This window comes from Alexandromys fortis, unplaced genomic scaffold, assembly GCF_014885135.2.
Source record: "Alexandromys fortis isolate MF-2015 unplaced genomic scaffold, M_Fortis_MF-2015_v1.1 scaffold_154, whole genome shotgun sequence".
In the NCBI taxonomy this organism is placed as follows: domain Eukaryota; kingdom Metazoa; phylum Chordata; class Mammalia; order Rodentia; family Cricetidae; genus Alexandromys; species Alexandromys fortis.
In genome coordinates, this window is record NW_026068040.1 from 2,648,701 (window position 1) to 2,658,193 (window position 9,493).

Below are 9,493 nucleotides of genomic sequence, written 5' to 3' on the forward strand. Positions count from 1 at the left end.
CGGAGCCTTTGTCCGAAGCTCGTTCGGAGGCTTGGCTCACAATCCGAAGGCCATGGGTTCCCCGCCATTCTCTATTGTCTGCAGAGCCTGTGTGGTAATGCCGGCAAATGTCCCATAGGTGGCAGTAAAGGGTCTAGAGGAAGCAATTACTTCTAAAAACTGCATCAAGTTACATCCAGACTAGAAGAGACTAGTTGGCCTACTCCTTCACAGCCCCTCTGTTTTACGGGCGGTGGTGTTGGGGGGGGGGGGGGGGGAGATTTTAATTGCTTAAACTAATTCCTACAAAGTGTTAGCAGATGAGATTTAAATATCATCCATATTAAGACTGCCAGGGATTTTCTAGCCACCAAGACATAAAAGAGTGAAATTTAATGGCAAACTTTCAAGTAGTAAGACAGAGTTAGCTTTCTTCTTCTCCTCCTCCTCCTTTTCATTCCCTGTCCCGAGGCAATCCCCCAGTTAGGACCTTGGTTTGTGATCTCCTAAAACCTGCTTGCCTGTGACATGCTATCATGTACTGTGTATCCCAGGTTTGTCTGCAACCTGTGAATGTGACAGAGACGGAGAAGAGGCTGCTGGCTGTTCACTTTTTAGTGGTTCTTAAAGCCAGGTCGGCCTTATTAATACCCAGGGTGACCATTGCCTACGTTAGTGATCCCCACCTTGCCGACCGATGGCTGGTGAGGGAGGTTCATGGCCCAGAAGCGCATTTCCACTAGCACAAGGATTAAAATCTTCAGCCCCCTGGATCAATTTCAAGTTAGTGAAGGGCACTCACTTCTAAAAATAAGGCTAGAAGAGAGATCTCTCCCTCTTTCTTTTTGTCTTTAATTTTTTTCAGTGTATGCGTGTCAATTGTGTGGTATATGTTCTTGTTGGTGTTGTGTAGATGTATGGGTGTGGACTTGTGTGCAGTGTGTGTGTTTGTGTATGGAGACCCCAGGTGAGCATCTAGTGTCTTTCCTGTATTGTTCTCCACATGCATCCAAACATCTCTATCTATATTTTATGTCTGCATGTGCCACGGCGCATTGTGGAGATCAGAAGAGTTCAAAGGCAACTTGTAGCAGTGGGTTGTCTACTTTTTACCGCATGGACTCCTGGGATTAAACCCAGACTGTCATGCTTGGTAGTGAGCACCTTTAACCATGAAGCCAACTCCCCTTTATTTTCTGAGTCGGGGTCTGCCAAGTGAACCTGACACCTCAACTTGGCTGGATGATCAGTGAGCCTCAAGGAGTCCCTTCCCCATAGTGTGGGGGTTGCAGACACTACCCTGTAGGTTTACTCTGTGGGTTCTGGTTATCATATCTAGGTCCTCGTGCTTCTGATCCTTCCACTTCACCCACTGAGGCATTTTCTTTCTATTTAATATGCAAAAGGTATAAGTAATAACCTCAGATACACGAGTACGTTTCTTTCCTCCCATTCTGAAACCCTGGCCACTTTCTCACATTCAGAAATATTTTTGAACTTTTATAAACATGTACATACATGTTCTTTTCTTTCACACAGAAATGGTTGATAACGTTTCTTCCTTTTTTTTTTTTCTTTTAGAGTTGTTTATTTTATGTGTATGGGTATTTTACCTGCATGTAAGTCTTTGCATCAAGTGCCTGCAGAGGTCAGAAGGGGGCGTCAGAACCTTGGATCTGGAGTGAGAGGTGGTTATGAGCCACTATGTGGGTGCTGGGAATTGCATCTGGGTCTCTGTAAGAGCAGCTGGGGCACTTAATCTCTGAGCTGTCTCTCCAGCCCCTTCATATGTTTCTGAAACTAAAAAAAGAAATAACTGCAATAGCTCCGGAGCAGGGGAGACTTTCTATGGTGCACACCGTGATTTCATCTAACCCAAATCAAGTGGCTTAACTTAAATTTAGGTTAGAGAAACCTTACAGAGATTATCTCAAAATGTAGCTTTTAAAACTTCTTTATAAACAAACGTCCCACACTTCAATGGCCTCCCAGGGAGACTGATCAGATGCATTTTTAAAAGAATATTGTTTTGTTCGTTAAAAATAGTCACTGTCACTTCCAATATTCATCTTCTCACCCCCTTACACACACACACACATACACACACACACACTCTGCAATGAATTGTCATATTATATATTGGGGCAAGAAATGTGTTACCATTGATCTAAATCACAGGGAAGCTGTTCTCTCAGGGGTTATGAAGGATCCCGGGGACTTTGCTGTTTCTATTGTTGCCACGGTGTTGTGTGGTAAGTGCATTCACTTGCAGCAACAGAGCAGCAAGCCCAGACTCCGTCTACACCAACAATGCACAGCGAGTAATGGGCAGCAGGCAGCCTCTCCTCATGCTCGACAGGAACTTAAACAGTCTCTGTTTAGGTGAGGCAGCTATGGTGAGCTACCTGCTGCCTTCCGTTGTGCCCATGAGCCTTTAATTCTTCCGACAACAGCAGCTACGAGACTTCCCAGGGAAAATGCCAGGGATGCAAAACTAAAGCTAGCTGTGCAAGGCCCCTTCAGGCTTCTGCATTTCAACTCTGCTAAGACAGGTGATATGTCTGTGCTCGGTGGATGGCGTCTCTGCCCACAGAGGGAGGGCACTGCAGTTACCAGGCACATGGTATGGATGCCTGCAGGCTATAATTTTAGTGAGAATACACAAAACCATATAGAATTCCACGAACACATCTTTAGATCCTGGTTGTCAAAAGCCCTGCCCTGAAGAACGACTGTTGACAGCCATCTTACAAAGCTTACCTGAGTAAACCACTACAATGGAAGCTTCTGGAATGTTCCTAACACTGTTGCTTCTTCATCTTGAGAAACAAAACCCAAGTGGTAGATAATCAGGTTGAAAAGCAAAAGGAAATTCCTGTGTGCTGATTGCCTAATCAATGCCAGGTGCTTTAGCATCTCATTTATCACCCACAGAAAACTGTTGCAGTGGGTCTCTTTCAAAGAACTAAGCACAAACTCAGGGAAGTTCAGTTTCTTCTACCGAGGTCACAAGGGAAGTGATTGGATTTTTCAGAGTTATACTCCGATTTGACCAACTTCAAACTTAACAAGAGCTTGTAAGGGTGGGACAAAGGCGCCATGCACTCTACCCAGACATCCCATCCACACATTGCCAGCTCCCCAGCAACACACCCAGTCCGGGCACATCTTGTGCTCCACTGTCTCTCGTTCCTTTGGAATAGGTCCCCAGTCTCTTCACTGACTTGACGTTTTGAACATTTTCCACATGCTGCTTTGTAGAGTGCTTCTCAGGTTTTCCTTTCCACCGGGTTCTCTAGTGTGTGTTTGGGGTGCAGTGTGCTAGTCCGGACGAAGTACCATGGGCGTCGCCGTCTTACAATCACGTCTTATTGTGGGCCTGGGCCTGTGGTGTCTGTCTGTCTGTCTGTCTGTCTGTCTGTCTGTCCTGTTATTTGAGGGTTAGCTTTAGCCTCTTGAATTAAGGCTGGAGTGCCTGCCTGGTCTCTCCCCTATAAAATCCTTTCCCTTCTTGTTATTAATAAATATTTTGTAGGATGTTGAGTCTATAAAAATCTTATTCCAATTCCTCCCATTGGTTTTGGCTTCCCTTGAGGTTACTTCTTAGAGCTAATTATTGCTCTAGAGATGGCCCACTGCTGGCTTTCTATTAGTGTTACTCTTTCCATATTTATTGACCGGCTTTTCACTTTAAGGAGCAACTTTTTTCTTCTTATTCACCCACATCTGTGTGGACTCATGAATTGTTATTTATCCAATGGGTTATAACTTGGCACTCTTATTATGTCTTTGGGTAGCCACAATGGCTGTATTTGAACAGCTGGAAACCCCTTTCAAATTGGTTTTTAATCAATGTCTTGTAGATTTGGGTTTTTTTGTCATTATATCATTTATACTACCATTAAAAAGGCAGAAATTAAAAAAAAAAGAATGAAAGTAGGTATAGTCTGATGTAGATGTGGTGCTCAGGCCACTGAATTCTTGGGTAAAATCTTGCCTGTCTTTTCTTATTTGAAAGACATTGATTGGTTGGGTTGTTTGCCTTGCTGTGTCCTCTTTTGTTTTTCTTTTACTTGTGGAGTGTACAGGATAAGATTTAATCCACGAGGTTGTAATAATTACAAAGGACAATGTGTCAAAGTGGTAGCTATTGCAAACTGGTTATGGTTATGAACCATATTCGTCTCACCTCCGAAACAAGGACAAACACCCCCAACTAAACTGTTGCAAAGATCAAACGAAGTAGCATGTGTAAACCACTAGCACGTGGGTACCCCGAATGCAATGACTGCGACTGGCGTTATTCCCTGACCTCTATTGTATCATCTGAACAAAAGGCAACAGTATCCACATCACACACCAACTGTGAAAATTAAATGAAATTATATATGTAAAACTGCCAGCCAAGTGCCTGGCGTTCAGAAAGTTCACCACAATAGCATACTGCTGTTGCAAGTCAGACCCAAGGACATCTGGAGAAGTTTGTGAATGCAAAATGCCACGTTTCCGGCGTGCGCGGGGGGGGGGGGGGGGGGGGGGGGGGGGGCAGAGGGGGGGGGAAGGCTACTGACCAAGTGGAGCTTAAAGGCAGTAGAACCCAGGAGGCCTTATGTAGGGGGGGGGGAGGTTATGCATACAATTGTGTGTGTGTGTGTGTGTGCGCGCGCGGTGGGGGAGAAAGAGAGGAAGAGCCTGTGTGTGTGTGCCTGTGTTTGTGTGTGCCTATGAGTGTGTGTGTGAGAGAGAGAGCCTGTATGTGCTTGTTTTTGTGTCTCTCTGTGTGTGAGAGTGAACCTGTGTGTGTGCATGTGTGTGTGCGTGTACCTGTACACCTGTCTTGAAGAAGCTCACAGCTCTCAGCACAAGGACCTGTTTTTCTGGTTCTCTGCTCGCTGCTGTGAACTGGGAACGGAACTTGTGTGGAATTGGTTCAGTCAAGGGCAGTGATTTAAACTTGCACTCACATTCCCTAATCTGATTTCTAGCCATTGGCTCTAACAGGGATTCTAATCAGCCTCCCCACTGATGTGCTTCACTTCCTGTCATAAAAGAGCACTCTGCAGTGACATGACAGCCACCAGAGTGGCCACAGAGGGAGCAGCACCTCACTCAGAAGGACAGAAAGCGCTAAGTCAGTCTTCCAGGGGTCAGTTAAGAAGCTGGCCCTTCATTTAAATGTTCTATCTTCATTTAGAAACAGCACTTAGTGGGTCTGCAACCAAGCCTGGTTGCTCATAAGTTGATCTTTCCTGAGACTGGTAACAAATATTTAGGTCTAAAATATATATATATAGTCAACAATGTTGGGAAAGCTCTCAGAGAGAAGGTTGAAGTTGCCAATGCCAGCCAGCCTCCTACTGTCCCTTCTGCATTCATGCCAAGAGCATCTCACCACTGAACAGCTTACAAAGATGACGTAGACAGGCCATTGCTTTTAAGCAGGCTGGGGTAGCACTGATGCTCCCATAATCCAGCAAGGATCATACAGACTGATGTTTGGGTGCCAGCCCCTGGACCCAGAACACTACCCAGGTTACTCCACACTATTGGTTGTGAGATACTCATCATTTTGACTTACAGACCAGGAAACTGGACTGAAGAAATGCTCCTGCCAGGCCATACAGCCAGGGGTTCAGAGGTTCCCCCCACCGCAGGCGGCTTGACCCTAGAGTTCAGGCTCATATTCTCCTCTAAATACCAGAGGGCTTAGGTTTTGTTATTACTGCTCCTTTGTTTTTGATACTTGTATTTGATTATGAAGCTGTCAGTTGCACTGGGAATTCGCTTCAAGCCAAGCAATGACATCAGAGGATGCCGAACAGCAACGCTTCCGAATTCTTCCTAGACCCGGACCACTTCCTGACACCGCGCGTCCACTTCAGGCACAAAGACCGATGTAGGACAGCAGTCGGGGGACACAGTCTTGCTGGCCAAACATTTCACGTCAAAGGCACCCTTAGGTGTCGGTTTGTCTTCTTTCTGTGCCCTTTCTTCCCGGGCAGTGTGGAGCTCTGTTTAACTCTGTTCATTCACTACTTTTCCTGTGTTGGAATCTGTGCTCCAAACACTTGGATGAGATGGCCTAGGCTTTTTCCTCCAGCTCTGATCCACTGAGTTTCTAAATAGCTGAATAATTATTTTTATTATTATTATTATTTTCCACCCTCAGCCTCTCCAGGCTTCTCCTCTCCCATAATTTCCCTTCTCCTGTATGCCATCCCAGCTCCTGTCCCTATACTTCCTCCCTTGCTTTTTTTCTTTTTCTCCCTCCTGCTCTGTTCTCTCCTCTTCTCCCTCCTCCCTTTAATTTCCTTTCTCTGTCCCTTTTGCTTTTTTTGCCCATGATCCCCTGCTTCTGTCCCCTTCTCTTCTCAAAATCTCTCACCTCCGGGTATTCTTTGCTCTCGTGTATTTCCTGCCACTTTCTTTATGTCTTCAATGAGTTTAAAATGCCTCACTGTTTAGATTCAGAACCCTGGGTTATAATAGAGGGGGTAGTCAGAGGAAAGTAAGAGTTTCCTTCTTAGCTCACTTCTCTGCCAGTGGAACTATTTTATTATTAAAATAAAGCAATGCTTATAAAAATACTATTTTTATGATTTGAATTAATTACTACTTTTAAAAAACTTCCGTCTTTTAAAAATACATTTTATTAATCCTGGATAGTTCTATGTCAACTTACCACAACCTAAAGTCATCTGAGAGGTATCTATGGCCATTTTCTTAGTTATTAACTGGGGAGGGCCCAGCTCCTTGTTTGTGAGACCAGCCCTGGGCTGGTGGTCCTGGGTTCTATAAGAAAGCAGCCTGAGCAAAGCAGTCAGCAGCACCCTGCATCAGCTCTGCCCTGTTTGGAGTTCCTGTCCTGACTTCCCTTGATACTGAGCAGTGATGTAGAAGCTAAGCTAAATGAGCCCCTTTCTCCCCGAGTTGCTTTCATTCACGATGTTTTGTTCCCCACTCACCCACACATGCGTGTGTACAAGAGTGGGGATAAGGGAGCGCGTGTCGTGCGTGGAGAAATCAGAGGAAAGCTTTCGAGGAATCAGTTCTCTCCTTCCATTTTTATGTGGGTTCTGGGAATCAGAACTGGGCCATCAGGTTTGCACACCAATGCCTTTACCTCTTGAGCCATCTTGCAGGCCCTAGGACCCCACTGAAGATTTCTGTCATGGTCCAGGACTCTATGTCATGGGCTCTTGGAGACCACTGAGTCGGTCCCGTGTGTGCCTTCTCACCGCTAAGGAGCAACGTCCTGTGGAAGCCATCAGTGTCTTACTGCATTCACAAGTCACAGGAGTATTTAAGGATATGCAAATCATCCTGGATTTGATGTCAAAAGTGTATGAATCACCTTTGATACCCTATTGCTCCCAGTGTCTCTACACAACCATCTTTATTTTAGAGACCTCAGGTTATAATAGTACTTACAAGGGGCTAAGCTACTGTTTGTTTCAAAAGAGACCCTCTCCTTCCTCAGAATTTTGGATTTTAACTTCAGCATATACACCAACTTTGGAATTTAATATAATTAAATATATTATATTTATATAAATATATTATGTTAATATAATTTAATAAAATAGTTTCTCCATAGAGTTCCTTCCTTCCTTTTTTTCTTCCTTCCTTTTTTTCTTCCTTCCTTTCTCCCTCTCTCCCTCTCCTCCCTCCCTCTCTCTCTCTCTCTCTCTCTCTTTCTTTCTTTCTTTCTTTCTTTCTTTCTTTCTTTCTTTCTTTCTTTCTTCTCTTCTTCCTCTTCTATAAAAAAGAGATTTCAGAAGCACAGTCGGGTGATCCCTGCTCAGAGCCCTCTGGTGCACTTCCTGATTTGTAGACAACCCCTGTGTGCAAAAAGACCACGGTTGCTCCCTCCTGACTTAAACGGCAGCAGGGATGGCTAGTTTGCTCTCTGCAGTCAAGGGGCTTTACATTCCTTTTTGTTTTGTTTTTGTATGTCGAGACAGGGTTTCTCTGTGTTTCTTTCTGACTGTCCTGGAACTTGCTTTGTAGACCAGGCTGGCCTCGAACTCACAAAGATTTGCCTGCATCTGTCTCTCTGAGTGCTGGGATTAAAGGTGTGCGCCGCTGCCAGGCGGGGTTTACATTCTTAAGGTGTGAAGTGTCCTGCACCCCCTTCCCCCCAGTGCTAAACTCAGAGGAGCGCCATAAGGGGCGGGACAGGATGACAAATGGGCTTGTTAGAGGTGGCTGGGGAAAACATCCACAGGGGCCTTTTGTGCCTGAGACATAGAAAACATTAATAAACGGAAGGGGCAAGTTTTGCTTGTGAGGAAGCAAGAGAATGTTTAAGAAGATGCTGTGAAAAGAGCTTATGCTGAACGAGGAGAAGACGAATGAGGGAGACTTTGGACCTGGTATTGCGAGCAGTCCTCAAGAAAGAACTTGCTAGACTCTGCGGTGCTGCACATCTCCTGCAGCTGCAGGGGCCCTGTGATCCTGGGGTCCTCCTTGCAGTCTCAAAGAGAGGTGCTAATGCGACATCAGCAACTCTTCCCACATTATACTCACTCTGCTGAGAATACACTCCCATCTTCTTCCCTCCCTCCCTCCCTCCCTCCCTCCCTCCCTCCCTCCCTCCCTCCCTCCCTCCTTCTTTTCTTCCTTCATTCCTCCCTTTCTTTCTTTCTTCCTTCCTTCCTTCCTTCCTTCCTTCCCTCCCTCCTTCTTTTCTTGCTTTCTTCCTGTTTTGTTTTCCAAGACAGGATTTCTCTGTGTAGCAGCCCAGGCTGTCCTGGAGCTCACTTTGTAGACCAGACTGGCCTCGAACTCACAGAAATCCGCCTGCCCCTGCGTCCCAAGTGCTGGGATTAAAGGCGTGCGCCACCTTCACCCAGCCACTCTAATGGTTAGATGAGATGTTTACAGAGATGCTGCTCTAGGTCCATCACAGCTTCCTCACTCCGCTATTCTGACAGCAGAAGGTATCCAACTGTAGGTAAACGCGGTTCCGCTCTTGCTAAGGCCCACCTGTGCCATGGGGACCGGCTCTGCTCAAAGACGGCGGGGGACCGGCTCTGCTCGGAGACGGCAGTTTGGACGTGTATTTGTAGAAAAGAAATCGGCTCCTTACAAGGACGTTCTTTTCAAACCTCTGAAGCTGCCCCAAACAAAATTTCTTCCGCCAGGTCTCTCCATCAAGAGTCATTCGACAAACGGCCAATAGATGGCGCCATGAGCATCTGTATAAAGTCCAAGGCGGTGAGAACTGCTCTTCACAAAGCGCTTCTCCAAATATTAAGCAAAACATTGACCGAAACGCAACCGTATTTGGACAAGCATGTTTATTTTACTTCAGCACTTTGTGATTAGAAACACGCAGATGTGTGTAGATGTATTTTTACTATCGGACCCTAGAGTTATGGAAAATAGCCTTGACGGTCAGGGCCGACTGTAAACTTTTACAGGATTATTTGCAGGCGGAATTTTCAAGTTCCCCTTGAAGCTAACGTTCTCTTCATGTATGATTTAGTCATATCGTTGTTAAGTAAAGCCC